The sequence below is a fragment of the Triticum urartu genome, chromosome 5 (genome assembly GCF_003073215.2).
Source record: "Triticum urartu cultivar G1812 chromosome 5, Tu2.1, whole genome shotgun sequence".
Classification (NCBI taxonomy): Eukaryota; Viridiplantae; Streptophyta; class Magnoliopsida; order Poales; family Poaceae; genus Triticum; species Triticum urartu.
The window spans coordinates 653,999,404-654,018,348 of NC_053026.1; the positions used below are offsets into that span (position 1 = coordinate 653,999,404).

At 44.6% G+C, this 18,945-nt stretch overlaps 1 long non-coding RNA gene across 1 annotated transcript; it reads right to left on the reverse strand.

Annotated features, from left to right (window-relative positions):
- Positions 1 to 531: 531 nt before the first annotated feature.
- LOC125506518 lies at positions 532 to 1,533 on the reverse strand. The gene is made up of 3 exons (XR_007282677.1): positions 1,438 to 1,533; positions 1,121 to 1,189; positions 532 to 664 (listed from the first exon to the last, which is right to left on the reverse strand). It is a non-coding gene; the product is annotated as an uncharacterized LOC125506518 (long non-coding RNA).
- Between the last annotated feature and the right edge of the window lie 17,412 nt (positions 1,534 to 18,945).

The window sequence follows — 18,945 nt, forward strand, 5'->3', positions numbered from 1 at the left end:
AAACATAAGGTCAAAAGCTGGCCTGTCTTAAACTGACTATAGCGACCTTTCTTCTGGAATGGTCGCAAACGTTTATGACCAAAATATGTCCACTGTGGCGTTTTGGTCACTAGCAACCTCCGCAGGCCACATAGGCATCCAGCGTAGCAAGCTGATGTGGCACAAGATTCAGCCCGGTCCAATTCGGTTTTCTACATGGGCCTAGCCCAACAATTCGGCCTTTTAATGTATTTTTTTCTGTAAGTTACACGGGCCAAGCCCATTTCAGCCTTTTATTTATTTCTGGGCCGGGTCTTTTAACATTGTTTCGGCCATTATATTTTGGAGCTGGTCCCACTTGTCATCTTCTCACACATTGGGCTCACTTGACAGAAAATTCAAAAATGCTTAGATTATTTTCATAAGTGGATCCCACAAGTCAGGTTCCCATTCCACACATTTTCAAATCACATACATAATCATTATTTCAAACGGAACAGTACAGATGTAGTACATCAAATAACACTAAGTCTACTACAATATGTACATAGTTATTACAACCCAGATATGCCTACTATTACAATATTGCAATATTTACATTCTATTACAATCAAACAGAAGACACGGCTCTTTGCTGAGTAGAGCTATATGGTTTCGATCTTCAAATTTTGTAGACCTCGAGCTCCTGAACACAAAGACAAACATCACTAGAGATTAGAGTGTACACATGCTAGGAATAGCATTGGTTAAAAATAACTAATAATCACATGATGAAGTCCTAGAATGAAATTTCAGTAGTGACCAGATCTAGATCTATAGGAAACAGAACAGCCACGAAAAAATCCTAACCAGAATGCATTTAATAAAAATGGATTGCATCTGGTTACTGTAGTGCAAGCTAACGACATGAAGGTTCCATCAAGCAATGATCAACTACTCAAAACTATTCCGTGCTTTGCAAAGAAAATACTAGATGAATCTCACTAACAAGAGCACTAGGCGATTAATAGAAGAAGTAATCAGCAGATGACACAATAACAAGTGAAGAATTTATCTATTTCCCTGTTGAAGAGATGTAATCAGGGTATGTAAATGGTTCATCATTAGCTAGTAAAAGGTAGATGTGAGTTTGTAGCCATACCGACATGGTTGGTTGCAATCTTGCCATCCTTTGAGGGAGAAAGGTGTTGCCATCACCCCTGCATTGTTGCTGCCAGAAAAAGCACCATGTAATCAGGGGGTGTGGTGAGCCATTAAGTACATTTCAACAGATGTGAGAGCGAGCAGACATGAAAGGACTAGACATAAAAATAGACGAGGTTTGTGCTATCCAGTTGTTATACAAGGACTCTCATACATACAGAATGAACTCTTAGTGGATTAAACTCAATGCTATATTCATATTAATTTGGTCAGTATGAAGAATAACAGGACTAATGAAGACACACATAAGCAGACCTTCATGCCGTCCTCAATCTTGGCGACCTGGGACTGGATGCTGGCGACGGTCTCCTTGAGTGGGGCGTTGACAGGGTAGCTACCCTTGTCCAACACGAATCTGCAACAATCCAGTATAGTTGAAGATTGTATGCTACGGGCAGATGAAAAATGTAAGCAACGGTACTGGCCACAGGCAGATTGAGGGACCTGGTGAGGTAGCTGTCGATGCAGACGTCGTCGACAATGAGGGTGTCGAGATACATCCAGGCAACAAGGAGGGGTCGGGTCCAGCAGCAGCCGTCTGGGACGTGGCTATCTCCAGCTTGGATGAGAGCCCGTCAGGGAGGAGGGAGAGTCGGGACACGTATGTCTCGGCACGATGCAGAGCCTGGAGGAGCGGTAGCAAATGAAGCACTATAAATAGCCAGTACATGTGTATCTACTAGAAAGTAATCAAACCACTACACAAGACATAGCAAGCACCGATTCCTATATCACCAAGACAGAAACATAAATCACAGTACTTACATGGAGATATATGAGCTCAAGTAGTGCATAATTCTAGGATAGCATCTCCCATGCCTATATGCATAACACCGACAAAACAGCAGCAGCACAAATAGTAGTATAGAAACTTAAAATAGTAACATCCCCTACATAGTAGTAACCAGGGAATTAATTGACAGTTGGTAGAGGAAAACAAAATCACAAACACTACTGGTAGTAGCACGTGCATCAGTTTTTGACTGTATAGAAGATTACTTATATTGAAATAACACAGACTAAGAACTAAGATTACTTTGTTGTAACTCATGAGCTCTCTGTCATGTTATGACAGGTGAAATGTGACATCACAATACCACCAAACTATTCAGCAATAAGAGCATACACCTACAGCAAAGCAGAGCAGAATTCATTTCTAATCTGCATGACTGAAACTGCTCCTATTTTTGGTTTTAATATGTATACAACACGGAGCATATGATATAATATGGTTTCACTATAATCTTTTTAGTGCAATTGTTGCTGGTTTTCAATTATCAGAAAATCGTGTTGAAAAGATCAACAGAAGGGCTGGGAGGCAGCAAAGAAATAGTTATATTCTTGTTCTAGCTGCAATGTACTGGTCAACTGGTTCAATCAGGAGCAACAATACATATTTCCCTAAACCTAACATTGCCATAATGTGTAAATCATGCCACTGCTCAAAGCACAACACCACAATCACAAGTCCAAGGCCACCACGAAGGCAGAAGCATAGCCGGCCGTGGCTGCAGCAGAGTTCGTCTCCTCCATCCCACTGGCTGCCTTGCCGACCTGAATAAAATAAGCAATCAACCGGATGGCAACTAGTTAGCATTTGCATTATCAGCATAAATGTTTCATAAACACCACATGAGGTAGATCGATCTTCGGGGTTGCTAACTTGCACAAAGAGGAAGAAGAGGGGACAGAGAGAGAGAGCTACCTTCCATTGCATGGCATCCGTCAAGGTCAGAGCCCTCCTCTCTCTGGCATGTCCTGCTCTTTGGCATGTCCATGGCCCTGCAGCCTCTCCATGGCCTGGCCCATTCAACTGCATCTGTGTGCACATCACACATCAGTTCGGGGGAAGAAGGAAGAAGCAGAGGAGGGGTAAGGAGAGAAGGCACTCACACGTCAGATGATTTGCCGGCTTCGAGCGGCGGTGGAGGTTGGACGCCGCGGCTCCTCCCCTGCCTGTGTGTGCTTCGTGGTGGACAAGGAAGCAAGGGAGGACTCCCCCTCTGCCGTAGGAGTTCCTCTGCTGGTCGCCGCAGCCCGACCACAGCGATGGCGAAGAACGTTGCCATTGTTGGGGGAGGAAGACGTCCTAGTCGCCGTCGTCGCCCCGTCGAGGTGGCTGTCCAGGAGGCATCGGCGGCGGCTGCGTGGGAGGGATTGGGAGCTGCGGTGGTGTGGGCTGTGGATGCGGTTGGGGGCGTGCTGGATCTGATCTGGGACGGGGAAGAGGCGCGCCATGGCCGCCGGCGATAGAGCTACCTCCCTTTCTTCTTCTCTTGTCTTGTGATGAGTGGAGGGGAGGGGAGGGTGCAGACAGTTGCAGACCGGCGATGAGGGGAGAGGTGGGTGGCGGAGGCGAGGTGAGAGGAGGACGGGGCGGCGGCGGAGGGATCTGGATCGGGGGAGAGGAATGGAGGTGGGGAGGGATCTGAATTGGCTAGGGTTCACGCGCGTGAGAGAGAGAGGCTGCAGTGGGTTGGATGGACGGATGGATGGATGTATGGATGGGCGGATGGACGGATGTTTGCCACGTCATCGATCCATGCCACAACGGATTCCACCAATCAGAATTCAGCTTATATTTTCTTATAGTTTTTATCCTCTTATTTAGGGCAAACATTCAACATATTAACTACGTATAGTTTGTTAAGATAAATTAATATTGTACACATGTGTGTATCTTGTGATGACAAACAATGTTGATATGGGGAGTTTTCACTTTCATTGCTCAAAAGAGACATTTTCCATTTTTCGAGTGCCCGAAATGAGGTTTTTCTGTGAAGAACCTACCAAATAATTATTGCAAAATTGGACAAAGTCATTTTTCTAAAATACTAGGCCATATTTAATGCACAATTGACCAAATGGTTGGGTGTAAAAAGATTTGATCCACCTCTGGTGAAAAAGACAAATTCCCGCTGATTCAGTAGGAAGCGGGTCAAATTTGAACTGCAGCTACCTCATAGTTTGCTCTTTATTTTTTCAAAAAATCATTTCTAGGTACATAAGTATCTATTTAATCAGAGAAACACCAAAAAAATTCCAAGATTCAACCACTAGCTAGGAACGGTCATTCCCGCCGTTTTGACCGCATTTTGAAACGGGCATAAAAAATTCAAAAAAAATCAAAAAATTGGGAAACCTTCGCATTGTGTCATTATATGTGGCCAAGTTCCTGGGAAAAATAACAAACTTGTAATACAGCAATTATTTTAAAAAAAGTGTTCTCAGAAATGAGCTATCATGCGTGAAGATTCATGGCTTTCAAGCCAAATGATCAATCTTGTGGCCACATTCTTGGCATAGCTTGTTCAAATGATCTCATATTATGCACAAGGGTGCATCTTTGAATTCCAAACAATGTTGCCTAAGGGAGTTTTCATTTTATTTGCACGGAAAGTACATTTTCCATTTTCCGAGTGCCCGAAAGGAGGTTTTTTTGTGAAGGAACTACCAAATAATTGTTGCAAAATTGGACCAAATCATTTTTATAAAATACTAGGCCATATTTAATGCACAATTGACAAAATGGTTGGGTGTAAAAATTTTTGATCCACCTCTCGTGAAAAAGACAAATTTCCGCCGAATCAGGTGGAAGCGGGTCAAATTTGAACTGCAGCTGCCTCATAGTTTGCTATTTATTTTTTCCAAAAATCATTTCTAGTTACATAAGGACCTATTTAATCATAAATACATGGTTTCGTGGCGATACGTCGAGGTTTGGGCGGTGGCCGAGGGCCCCAACTCTAGAGCGCGTAAACTCGCATGCCCGTCGCGTGGTCACGGCGTGACCGTAATGTTGCCATGTGTTCTGGGCGGCCTAGGTATGTCTAGTGGGTTGGGCACTCCCCAGGTTGGTGCTAGTAATAAAATTACAACATAAGATTCTCACGAGGAGACCGATCGATGCTCAAACATGAATTAGCAGCCAAGTGTTTGATTAGCGGTACGGGAAATGCACATGGCCAATGGGCGTGAGTTTTGGCTGAGGATGATCATCTACTAAGTAGAATGTCTTCACAAATTTTGAGCTCAAAAGGAGGATCCTAGGTGGTACTTGCTTTGCAAAGTACCATGCCGGACAAAAATATGAATGTTGAAGCTGGGCTCAAAATAATGAAAGGAGTGAGCTGAAATTTTGTGGAGGATGGTTATTTGGGCATAGGAAAGCATTGTAGAAAATTGATACCATTTGGACATGCCAAAGTAGTACTTCCTTCACAATGCTCTTCTATGGACAGAAACTTGGGAAAACTAGTGAGAGAGATTGGATGAATGAAATGAGCTCAAAATTGGTGTAGGTAAGTTAATTAGGTATGGTCATGCGCTGGTAAATTTTCAGATCATTTGGGTAAGCCTAGCTAGTACTTACTTCACAAAGCTTCTCTTGAGGTAGAAACTTTGGAAATTTCCCGAGAAAGATTTACTAGGAAAATTGAGCTGAATATTATCATGTGGCAATGATTTGGGTATGGAAGAGTGCCCGAAAAGTTTGAGGGTAATAGGAGGGGTCTATATAACACTTGTTTTGCAACGTGCCAATTTGGCCATAAAATATAAATTGAACATGGGCTCACATAGATGATTTGACTGAGCTGCAATTTAGAGGAGGGTGATAATTTGGGCATATGAAGGAACTGTATAAATTTCATGTCATTTTGAGATATAAAAAAGGTACTTCCTTCACAATGCTTCTAGGTGGACAAAAACTTTGGAAATTTGCCGAAGAAGATTTGCTAGGAAAATGGAGCTGAATTTTGTCATGAGATAATGATTTGGATAGGAAAGAGTGCCCAAAAATTCTGAGGGCAATCAAGAATATATAAATAGCACTTCCTTCATAAAGTGTTGTTGTGAATAGAATAGGAAAATGAATATTGTTGAATTAGTTTTGAACTAGGCAAGGAAGTATTTTTACATATTTGATGAAGATATGCCCCAAAGAATTTATGAGATTTTTTTGGGAATTTTGGGAATGATAGAAATATAGGTTGCTTCACAACCTAGGGCAAAAACTGCCACATGGACATGACACATAGGCAAAACTGATGAGATGGCGCCTAGTCATCACAACCCACCACAATCTACAAGGCTATGACCATCTATATTGGTCATTAACAACTAGAAATAAGGCAGCGGACTAGCACTGTTTTCTTTGTGACCATTTCGTGTAAGGAAATTATGACCTTTCTGACCAAAATGGTCGCAATGGTTTAGGGTTTGGAGCCCCCTGAACAGCTTTTGACCAATTGGTCTAAAATGGTCATAAATTTATGACCAATTCTTCGAGGGTCACTGACAGAAGGTCATAAGTTGACATATTTCTTGTAGTGTTTCCATCTCAATCTTTAACATTCTTGGGAGTCTAGGGCCCTTTGGGTTTGCCTTTGAACTTTCCTTGGGTAACAGCTAAAGCTTCACCAGGAGCGGCTGGTTCGGCCTTTCGCTTTTCTTTCTGACTGGAATTCCCTCCTCCGGTTTCTTGGGCGACTGTTTTGTGTTTGCCACTCCGGAGTCGGTCTTCCTCTTCACCATTGGCATATTTGGTGGCAATCTCCATTATCCGAGTCAGAGTCATATCTCCTCTCCGACCGAATTTCATATTCAACTCTCGATACCTAACGCCTTCCTTGAAGGCACAGATTGCTTGGTGATCTGACAGATTCTCCACTGTATGGTGTAACGTGATCCACCTCTGGATATAATCCCTCAAGGTTTCATTCGGTTTCTCGATGCAACACTGCAATTCTGTCAACCCTGCCGACCTTTTGCAAGTGCCTTCAAAGGTCCTAACAAACACTCGAGCAAGTTCCTCCCAACTATATATGCTGCCAGGAGCCAACTGATTCAACCACGCTCTGGTTGAGCCCTCCAACATCGAGGGGAGGTGCTTCATAGCCACATCATCGTTGCCGCCACCAATCTGCACGGCCACTCGGTAGTCTTCAATCCATGTGTCTGGCTTGGACTCGCCGGTGAATTTACTGACTCCAGTCGCCAACCTGAAGTTAGGAGGAATCACTGCTGCTCTGATGGCTCTACTGAAACACTCGGGTCCTAAGATGTGCACCCTGCTTCCAGTCGGATGATCTCTATCGTGGCCTTCTCTATGAGCCCTGTTCCTATCGACCAGACCTTGGACGAGAATAGATCTCGCATCAAAACCTGGCTTTCTGGGGTCGACCGGAATTCTTCGTTCGCCGCTGTGGGGGCGCCTGTCATCTTGCCGCCGAGGCACGTATGACCCGCTTCTCGGAGGAGGTGTGGGCACTCGACGATGGTCATCGTGGTCGAGTCAATGATCATGCTGCTCGCGTTCCTATACTGATCTTGCCGGTGCCCACGGTCCTCATGCCGCGGAGGAGATCTTGGGCTGTGAGCAGATTGGACAGTGTCCGCCACCATAGATCTTCTATGAATCCTATTCCGTGACTGAGATACTACTGTGTTCTGCTCTCCTGCCGCCCGGAGCAAAGCCCAGATCTGCAACAAACCTCGGCCATCTTCTGACTAGGAAGGTTGAATTGACTCTGCTATTCACGCTGCAGCTGTGAGATTCTGGACGGAGTTCGGTATACCTGAGTCGGAGGCGGAAAAAGTTGTCATCGACTGAATTCAGAAATCCGCTGCTGAGCACGCTCGTCGAGTGCGTGCTGGAGATTCTCCAGTCGAGTGCGCTCAGCCAAGTTGGCCAGGCACGCGTCCTCCAAGGCCTGGGCCTCGGGGGTTTCTCCAACGACAGGAGTGTGAAGTGCATCCATATTACAGCGGCGAAGATCTTCCCTCCGCTGCGAAGAGAGGGGTTCGGGGCGGTACTCGTCGTGAACATGTGATGGGTCACCGGCACCATCGCCACCATCTTCACGAACGAATCCAGGAGGACTGCGTGGTCCATTGACCATCAAGACTTCTGTCGCGGGGTCGCTGCTGTCGCACCTGGATGCAGTCTCGACGGAGCCAGTCGATAGATCGAACAGGCCGTAGAGAGTTTCATCGGGCTTGATCACCGTGATTTGCGAGGTGGCCGATTGGCGGGCCACCGCATGTCTCACCCACCGGTGAATCCCTGACCGACCGGATCGCTGACGCCGGCGGACAACGGGAAGCGAGGATGCCGTAGGAGCCGACCGACACTGAGTCGACGACTGCCAAAGAAGGACGCCGCGGACACACGCGCGAAAGTGCGTCGCCCCGCGGACGGGGAGCGCCTCGACGTCGAGTGGAGCCTCGTGGAGCCAAGCAGATTCATCAGCAACGAAGACGAGCGCACCGAGACGGATCTCACGGCCCTCAGCCAATCCTCCGCCAAAAACCATGACGATGGGAATCGGAAGAATCACAACTTCTCCAATAAACTGCTACGACACCTGCCCCAAGGTGGGCGCCAACTGTCGTGGATCTAAGACTGACAGTAGAATGGGGGTAGGTATGAGGAGGCAAGATCCTAGCTATGGAGTAGTTGTACACACGAGTTTTACGAGTTCAGGCCCTTCGCGGAGGAAGTAATAGCCCTACGTCTCGGTGCCCTGAGGCGGTCGACTGGATTGTGTGTGTGTGTGTGTGTGTTTACAAAAGATGCGAACCCTGGTGCCTGTGGAGGGGGGTGGCTTATATAGAGTGCGCCAGGACCCCAGCCAGCCCATGTTACACAAGGTTTAAAGTACATTAAGGCGGATACGTTACTGGTAACGCTAGTAAATAAAGAGACATAATGACCATTTAAGCTATGAGGTGATGTCCGACCGTTGCAGTTCGGAGCGACTGTAGACCTTCCGGTGGTCGAGTGACAGTCTCCACGGGCGAGTGACTTCAAGTCTTCCGAGTGGATGTCCTCATGGTCGAGTGGATGATGACTCCTCTTCGAATGCTTCTGGTTTTAGGGTGATGTCCTAGGGGAGGGTGTCTAGGTCAGTCCTGTGACCCTACCCTAGGTACATAGCTTCATCAAGTATGGCGTCTAGCGAGGGAAATTACCACCGTAGAGGTCCTTACACTAGTAGAAAACGGAGCTTTAAAACCGGTTTGTAAGGGCCTTTAGTGCCGGTTTCATAACCGGCACTAATTGGTGGGCACTAAAGCCCCCCCCCTTTAGTACCGGTTCGGCACGAACCGGCGCTAAAGTGCCACCACGTGGCGTGAGCTCGTGCCCTGGTATGGGGGACCTTTAGTACCGGTTGTGTTACCAACTGGTACTATAGGTTTTTTTTGATTTTTTTTTAAATTTTGGAAATTTTTTTGATTTTTAATTTTTCTGAATTATTTGGTGATTTAGTCTCTAATCACCTCTCTTAACTGCTCAAGTGTGGATCACTCATTCCAAATCATCTAACTTCCTGACCGGTCACCCATCCCTCTCACTACTCCAGCCCAAGCACGCTTAACTTTCGGGTTCTATTCTCCTTCGTTTCCAAGTCTCCACTTGTTGTTTTCCTGACAATAGTAAGATGTCAATCCTATTAACCCTCAGCAGTTTAGCTTGAGCATGAAGTCACACATTTCACTGTTTGAGTTTGAAACTATTATTCTAAAAAACAGTAATTATGTAGTAACATTAATACTTCTTGAATAAGTAGTTTGACCACACTTTGTCCATAGTTTGACCACAGTTTGACCATAGTTTGACTAGATTTGACCAAAATTCAAAAAATTGAAATAATTATTTAGTAACACTAATATTCTTGAATAATTATGTAGTAACATTAATACTTCTTGAATAAGTAGTTTGACCAGATTTAACAAAAAAATTTAAAAAAACTGAAATTTGACCATATCTTTTTTTCGTTTGGAATTTGAGGATTCTAAAAAATTGCAAACAGGCCATAGGTCGTCTCCATCGGATGCGGATTTTCATGCTGAATTTTTTGGTATATTATACGTTTTTTTCCGACATTGTATGCAAAAGTTATAGCCGTTTTACATTTTTCCTACACTTTTTGCAAAACATGTCCAAATTTAAGTTTTCAAATTTTCCTAACTAGTAGATGTAGTAATATAACTACCTCTCGAAGGATTTTATTTTTTGAAGTTTTTATCATTTTCTTTTGATTTTTTCAGAACTGAAATGGCGACACACGGGGGGGGGGGGGAGGTAGAGTTTGAAAATTGCCCTATAGTGCCGGTTTGTGTCACAAACCGGTACTATAGGTCAGACCCCTTTAGTACCGGTTCGTGGCACAAACCGGTACTAAAGGTTAGCCCTTTAGTACCGGTTTGTGACACGAACCGGTACTAAAGGTGATCGTGAGGCCCCAGCCTGACGCCAGCCTGCCATCACCCCTTTAGTACTGGTTTGTGGCACGAACAGGTACTAAAGGTTCAACACGAACCGGCATTAATGCATAGCCATTCGAACCGGCACTAATGGTACATGGTACCATTAGTGCCAGCTCAAATTCAAACTGGCACTAATGTGCTTCACGTTTGACCCTTTTTCTACTAGTGTTACTTTTATGGTACAAATTTTGCTAGTTGGAAGCATAATATGAAAATGCATATTATTGGACATAACCCCGCCATTTGGGCTATTTTGTGTATTATCTTGCAAGGTGAATTCTTCGATGGTAGAGAACCAAACCGTTAAGCTACCGCGGAAGAGTTGAAGATGCTACAATACAATGCTCAAGCTTGTGATATTCTCTTCAACGGATTATGCCCCGAAGAATTCAACAAAATCAGCCGTCTTGAGAATGCAAAGGAAATTTGGGATACTTTGATTGATATGCATGAAGGTACCGAATCTGTCAAGGAATCCAAATTGGACGTGCTTCAAAGTCAGCTTGACAAGTTCAAAATGAAGGATGGTGAAGGCGTCGCTGAAATGTACTCTAGGCTTGCTCTCATCACAAATGAGATTGTCGGCTTAGGAAGTGAAGATATGACCGATAGATTCATCATCAAGAAGATCCTAAGAGCCTTGGATGGAAAATATGATACCGTGTGCACATTGATCCAAATGATGCCCAATTACAAAGTTCTCAAGCCAACGGAAGTTATTGGAAGAATTATTGCTCATGAGATGTCACTTAAGGATAAGGAAGAGCTTCACAACAAGTCAAGTCGTGCTTACAAAGCCTCGTGTGATGCTCCCACATCATCAAGTGAGAAGAAAACCTTCAATGAAGAATTGAGTCTAATGGTGAAGAACTTCAACAAGTTCTACAAGAGTAGAAGCAAGGAAAGAAGTTCCAAGTCAAGGTCCTACAATGGCAAAAGATCTTCTAGTCGTGAGCGCAATTGCTACAATTGTGGAAGACCGGGACACTATTCCAATGAGTGTACGGCTCCCTACAAAAGAAGAGAAGATTCTCCCAAAAGAAGGAGTAGAAGAGAATAATCATCATCAAGAGAGAGAATGAGTAGAGATGATCGTTATGAACGAAGAACCTCTCAGAGAAGCAAGGACTCGGAAAGGAAGGACAAGTCATCAAAGAGCTACACAAAAAGAAGACATCAAGCTCATGTTGGTGAATGGGTATCCGGTTCCGACTCCGACAATCACTCCGATTCCGACTATACTCAGGATGAAGGTGTTGCCGGACTAGCACTTGTGACAACCAACTGCTTCAACATATTTGACTCGCCAAATGAAAGAATTGGCAGATGCTTCATGGCTAAAGGTCCAAAGGTAACACACCCCGATTATGTTGATTTCAATAGTGATGAAGATGATTTGCTAGGAGATGATGATTTACTTGTTGACAACTCTAGTTATGAAAACTATGATAAGCTTTCTATTAATCATGATAATCAAGATAAAACAAATGATGATGATAAGAAGGAGATTGAGCGTCTAATTAAAGAGCTAAACACTTTTAAGTTAGCTCATGAAACTACCTTGGAAGATCATCGAGTACTTTTAAAGACTCATGACAAGCTACGCTTTGAAAAGCTCAACCTTGAGCAAGAACATGAGTTTTTAAAGGCAATCAATGATGATCTTCGCAAGAAAAGTTCTTATTACATTGCCAATCGTTTACTCTTGTTTACTTACATGCCACAAGTTAAATCTAGTAACAAGAACAAGAAAGATTCTTCATCTAGTAGTAACAACAATCATGCTAAATCCAATGTTGTTGCTTCTAGTAGCTCTCTTGATTCCACTAATGATTCTCTTAGCCAAGTTACACTTGAGCAAGAAAATAGCTTATTGAAGGGAATTATAGAGAAAGGTGTTTACAAGAGCCTTGCTGGAAGTAAGCAATTTGAGGAAATTGTACGCAAGCAAGGAAGACACCGGAAGAGTCAAGGTGTTGGTTTTGAACGAAAGTTCAATGCCAATGGAGTTGAGTGGGAAGAAGATCAATACCCCAAGATGAAGTTTGTTCCTCAACAAGAGATGTATGATCCTACTTCTTTCAAAGGAACACAATCTCAAGATGATCTTCCACCACAAGACCACAAGCAAAAATGCAAGGACAAGCTTCAAGAGGAGATTGATGCATTTGAAGAAGCACCCAAAGCCTTGGTCAAGTGGGTTCCCAAGACCACATCAAGTTCTACTTCATCAAGTATGACTACAACTCCAAGGATTCCCATTAAGATGGTGTCGATCCCGAAGAAGAAGAACTAGAGAATTCTTGAGGGTGACTCCGCCAACATACTTCACTCATATCATTTTGGTGAGGACCAGTGCAAACAACTTCCATATCTTGCACTAGTTCAAGGAGTCACAAACCCTCTTGTTGGTAAGACAATGGACAAGGTAACCTAATGCTTCCATAGACATCATCTTGTGTACACATCACTCTATGTCTATGGATATCCTTGTTTGTTCCTTGTGGGACTAACCCATGTAGGTATTGTAAGTGCAACTCACTCTAAAGGATTTCTCTGAGCGATCTACATCAACATTGAGCATCCACATCTTCAACACCTACATGAAGTCATCATCGACAAAACCCAAGGTTAGTTGATCCCTCTTAGGGGGATATCACATCTAGGGGGAGCTTTACTCTAATCAATTGAGTTAAAGCAACTCTAATGGTGTGAACACAACAATGCTTTATGTAAAAGTGGTAACCCCACTTGTGCTTAAACGAGGAGTATGACCTATGATCAAATGTTCTCATTTGACTCCTATGTCAATATACTCATATATAGATGACCTAGTCATCACGAATTTCTTGATAGATGCTAGAGTGTTTGTGCATGCTTTGTCACATATTTCATTTGCCATTTTAATTGTGTGAGCATGTTTTTTGCATACTTTCCTCATTCGAGGACATCAATTTGTTGCTTTGATTGTTTGGCCTTTTTCTCTTTTGCCAAATGGATGGACAAGAATTCCTAAGAACTCCCTCTAGCTATCTATGCTTTTCTCGTCTCAAACTCTATTCATGCTACATCACAAAGTTTCAACAAGTCGGATTCGAACCACTCTGTGTGAGGAGGACTCGGAGTTCCCGATTCATCATAGACTTAAACTTCCAAAACCTCTTTGTGTATCTCGGTCTGACCGATTCATCCTTTTCGGTCCTACCGAGATCACTTAGTTGATCTAGGTTTTCAATCTCGGTGCAACCGATTAGAACCTTTCAGTCACACCGAGTTGCAGTAACTGCCTGCAGTTTTGCATCTCGGTGCCACCGAGTTGTTCCACTTGGTCAGAATGACAGGGTCAGGTTATATATACCGACGGGCCAAATTTTGGAAATTTTTCCGAAACCCCTTCGCCCTCGCATAACCTACTCTGCCACTTCGGGTCTCCGGATCATCCTCTCGTTGCTAGCGACCTCCCGCCGCTGGTCTCCGCCGCCGTCAACGGATATATGCCCCGTCGTTGCCGCTGTAGCAAGTTCGCCGCCGAACTAGGGTACGAACTTGATCTTTTTGCTAATCCATAACTCTGATTCTTAGCACATTGCTTTGCCATGATTCTTGCCACGAATGAAATCATCCTATCCAGCGAAAACGTCCTGTAGATTGGTGTTGATTTGAAAATTTAGGGTTATTGGTCTGACCGAAAATTGCAAATCGGTGTGACCGAGTTCAATTCTCTGTGAAACCCTAGCAGTCTCGGTGCCACCGAACTGTGACTCGGTCTGACCGAGTTCACTAGTTTAGGTTCCAAAAACTGCTTTGGTATAACCGAGTTTACAAATCGGTAGATCCGAAATGCTTTCTGTGAAGAACTAAAACTAAGTTGTTTGGTCAATTGTTTTGCAAAACTCCTGCACTTTGTGATTCTCATCTACTCTACCTCATCTATAATCTATTCACAGGGTCTGCTGACAGTTTGCCTGCACGATGTCTGACCAAAGTGATAGCCAGAACAAGTCTGAGGAGCGGGTTCAACTGAGTGAGGGCACTAGTCCCTCCAGTTCATCTGATGATGGCAGCAGGAGCACACCAAGTAACTTGCCAAAGGCATCCACCAGAACAAGAAAGAAGAAGACCTTAGATTCAGAGGATGAGGATTATGTGGCTGTTGAGGAAGAAGTCGGCTCCAAGAAAAAGGTGCTGAAAAAGGAGTATGGCTCAGCTGCTACAGTCAAGCCAGGGATGCATAAGAAGGCACCAGCAAAGAGAGTCCCCATGTCTAAGGCCAGAGCATCCACTGCTGAAACCTCCAAGCCATCTGAAGAGGCCATTGGAGAAGGCAAGAAAAGGAAGGAAAGGGTCAAGAAGACCACTGCCAGAGTGCTTGGCAGATCATCAATTATGAGAGATGATGATGAAGAGGAAGAGGATGTTGCACCAACACCCAAAGCTCAAAAGCTCATGGGAGATGCAATCAGATCAGGGGCTGCTCCATCTAAGCCCAAAGCTGCTCCCAAGGCAGCTGCTCCAGCTCAGAAGCCCAAGAGAAGCACTAGAATCATTTCTGCAGAGGAAAAGAACAAGGCCCCAATTCCTAAAGCTGCTGAAGAAGATGAAACTCAAGTGCTAACGAAACTGAAACCGAAGATCCCTGACCACAATGATGCACATCCAGTTGCAGAAAACATGAAAATCAGGAAGGATGCAGGATTGAGACTATGGAGAGAGTCTGATCCATATGCTATCAGAAGAAGAACTGCTGTGGACTACAGGTTTCACACTAAGGAATAGCAGGACTTCTATGAGACAGTGTTGCTTGACAAGAAGCCCATTGTGTGTGACATGAAATGGGTAGACTGGGAGTACATCCAGAAGAATGAAGGTCACTATCCTGGAGTGTATGACAGTTTTAAGGCATGTGGAGTTGATGAATTCGTTGCACAAAAGATCACCAAGTGGAATGATGAGCTGATCATGCAGTTCTACTCCACTGCCCATTTCTATCCAGATGGGAAGATTGTTTGGATGTCTGAGGGTACCAGGTACCAATCTTCTGTTGATGAATGGGCTCAGTTGATCAATGCCCCAAAAGAAAGTGAGGATGACCTGGATGTATATGCTAAGAAGAAGAAAGACCACAACACAATGGCCAACATGTATAAAGAGATCCCAGATGCTGCTTTGGATACACACAAGTTTGGATCTGTCCACTACTTGTTGTCTGGTCTGCCTACCATAAACTGGATTCTGAGGCACACACTGCTACCCAAGTCAGGTGATCACAAGATGATCAGAGGACATGCTATAAACTTGCTGCACATATTTGATGTCCCACAGAAGTTCAAGGTCATGAGTTTGATTGTTGAGACAATCAAGAGGACTGATGCTGACCAGAAGAGAAGTTGTGGGTATGCCCCACAAATTCAGGAGCTCATTAACTCAAACATGGGCACATGCACATATCTTTTGGATAAGGAGCACCTGCCCATATACCCTGATTTTGAAGACAACACCGTGGTGATGGATGAAAATGAACCATCTTCAGCTCATGCACATGCGAAGAGAGAGAAGGCAAGGGCAGAGAAAGCTGCAAGGATGCCAACTGCTAAAGAGGCATCTCAAGCCTTCTTGAAGAACAAGCAAGATCAGCTTGGATATCTGATTCAAGCTACACTGAGGATTGAGAAGGGCTTGGCCACCCTGACTTAGAACCAGGGGATCTTGGAGAGGATTGTTGAGCAGAAGTTCTATGATATGGATGTCAAGGTAACTAAGATCCAAACTGCAGTTGAGCAGCTACATGAGGAAGTAGAGGAGAAGAAGGGCAAGTCCACTACTGATGCTTTCAAGAGAGTGCCACGAGGTCCAAGGTCTACTGCAGTGCCTGTGACAGATACTCGAGCTTCAGTGTCAGCACTCGCAGCCACAGCTCCAGTGCCACCTCCAGCACCCACTCCATCAGCTCCAACTACTTCATCGGAAGCCTTCGTCTTTGGAGTTCTCTCTACACCACCTCCTGAAGATCAAGCCTGAGAGTTGTTTAGCACTATGAATTTTTGAACTTTTTGGTAACTTGTTGCCAAAGGGGGAGAAAAATGTATAGATCATAGGCTTCGAGAGAGATTGTTGTTCTTTTTATCTCTCTTGCTATTTTGGTTGAACTTCTTTATTGAGTGCTTCTGTGAGATATTTTATGTCCTTGGGAGATACTTGTTGATCATGTGGTTGATCATATGCTACATTAATGTTTGGTTGAATGATGCTATCTTTACATTCCTTATATGATCATTCACTTGCTTGGTGATGAGTGCATGCTTTTAATTTCTATCATTTTGAGCGCTCCACCAAGATGTATGTGACATGGAAGAGTAACCCATGATACTAATCGATTGTGCATTTGCATTCAAAAGCAAATTTTAAATAATGCACAAATTTAGGGGGAGCTCTTGCTTATCACATACTTCTCAAAGCGACGATGTCTTTTCAATCTTATTTATAATTTGTCGAAGCTTTGATCTATATGTTGTCATCAATTACCAAAAAGGGGGAGATTGAAAGTGCAACTATCCCTAGGTGGTTTTGGTAATTCCTAACAACATATAGTTCATTGAGCTAATGCTTTTTCAAGATAAACATTTCAGGAAAGCTCAATGATTGGCATGGCATGGATGAGAAAAGTGGACCCCTCAAAATGCTAAGGACAAAGAATTGGCTCAAGCTCAAAGCTCAGGACTCTACATCTTTTCATTTTAAGTGATCCAAGATCATATTGAGTCCATAGGAAAAGCCAATACTATTAAGAGGGGATGAGGTGTTGCCTAATGGCTTGCTTGCTCAAAGTGCTTAGTGATATGCTCCAAAACCCTCAACTACTTACACACATCCACATATGTCCCAAACCAAAAGTCAAACTCGGCCCCACCGAAATTTTCTATCCGGCGCCACCGAGTTCAGTTGACATAGCCACTACCAGAAACCCTAGCATTTTCGCTCTCACCGATAGGGATCTCGGTCTCGCCGAGATGGGATTGTAATCTCTTTGTTTCCCTTCGTAACGTCTCGGTCAAACCGAGATGAGCGATCGATCCCACCGAGATTGCAATGTAAACTCTCTGTTTCCCTTTCGTAACACTTCAGTCCAACCGAGATGAGCGAATCGGTCCCACCGAGTTTGCCTGACCAACTCTCTGTTAGTCCATTACCAAAATCGGTCTCACCGAGTTTGTGTAATCGGTCTCACCGAGATTACGTTATGCCCTAACCCTAACGAATTTGGTCCCACCGAGTTGACATGTCGGTCCCACCGAGAATCCTAACGTTCACGTTTTGAACTAAATCGGTCTGACCGAGTTTCATGATTCGGTCCCACCGAGTTTGGTGATCTGTGTGTAGCGGTTAGATTTTGTGTGGAGGCTATTTATACCCCTCCACCCACTCTTCATTTATGGAGAGAGTCATCAGAACATGCCTACACTTCCAACACATATTTTCTGAGAGAGAACCACCTACACTTGTGTTGAGGTCAAGATATTCCATTACAACCACATAAATCTTGATCTCTATCCTATGAGAGAGAGTTGAGTGTTGGGGAGACTATCATTTGAAGCATAAGAGCAAGGAGTTCATCATCAACACACCATTTGTTACCTCTTGGAGAGTGGTGTCTCCTTGATTGGTTAGGCACTTGGGAGCCTCCGTCAAGATCGTGGAGTTGAACCAAGGAGTTTGTAAGGGCAAGGTGATCGCCTACTTCGTCAAGATCTACCCGAGTGAGGCAAGTCCTTCGTGGGCGATGGCCGTGGTTGGATAGACTAGGTTGCTTCTTCGTGGATCCTCCGTGGGTGGAGCCCTCCGTGGACTCGCGCAACCGTTACCCTTCATGGGTTGAAGTCTCCACCAACGTGGATGTACGATAGCACCACCTATCGGAACCACGCCAAAAATCTCCGTGTCTCCAATTGTGTTTGCACACTCCAAACTCCTCCCTTTACCTTCATATGCAATTGTTTTACTTTCCGTTGCTATATTGTTAGAATTGCATGTGTAGGTTGATTGCTTGACTTGTGCTAAGTTGCTAAAATCTGCCAAGAATCAAAATTGGGAAAAGGCTAGATTTTTATTTGGTCAAGTAGTCTAATCACCCCCCCCCTCTAGACATACTTTCGATCCTACAATGTTCGATCACGTGGAACAGCCGGACGCGGCTGCGGCGGCGGCCGACGCAACCCTCAAAGCAGGCGGGGGCAGGATGGCACGCTCGGCGACTCCACCACGGGAGCGCAGCCGCGGGCGAAGCCGCGTGAGGCGGGAGCGGCAGGTGGTGATCCACCAGGCGGCGTCCACGGAGCGCGCGCTGTTCGTGCCGGCTGCCGGCACCACGTTCCCGACCCTCACCTCGACCCACTACATTGAGTGGTCGCTGGTGATGAAGGTTCACCTGGAGTCCTAGGGGCTCTAGGACGCGATCGAGGGCAACGCGCAACACGTGCGCGACGACAAGTCGGC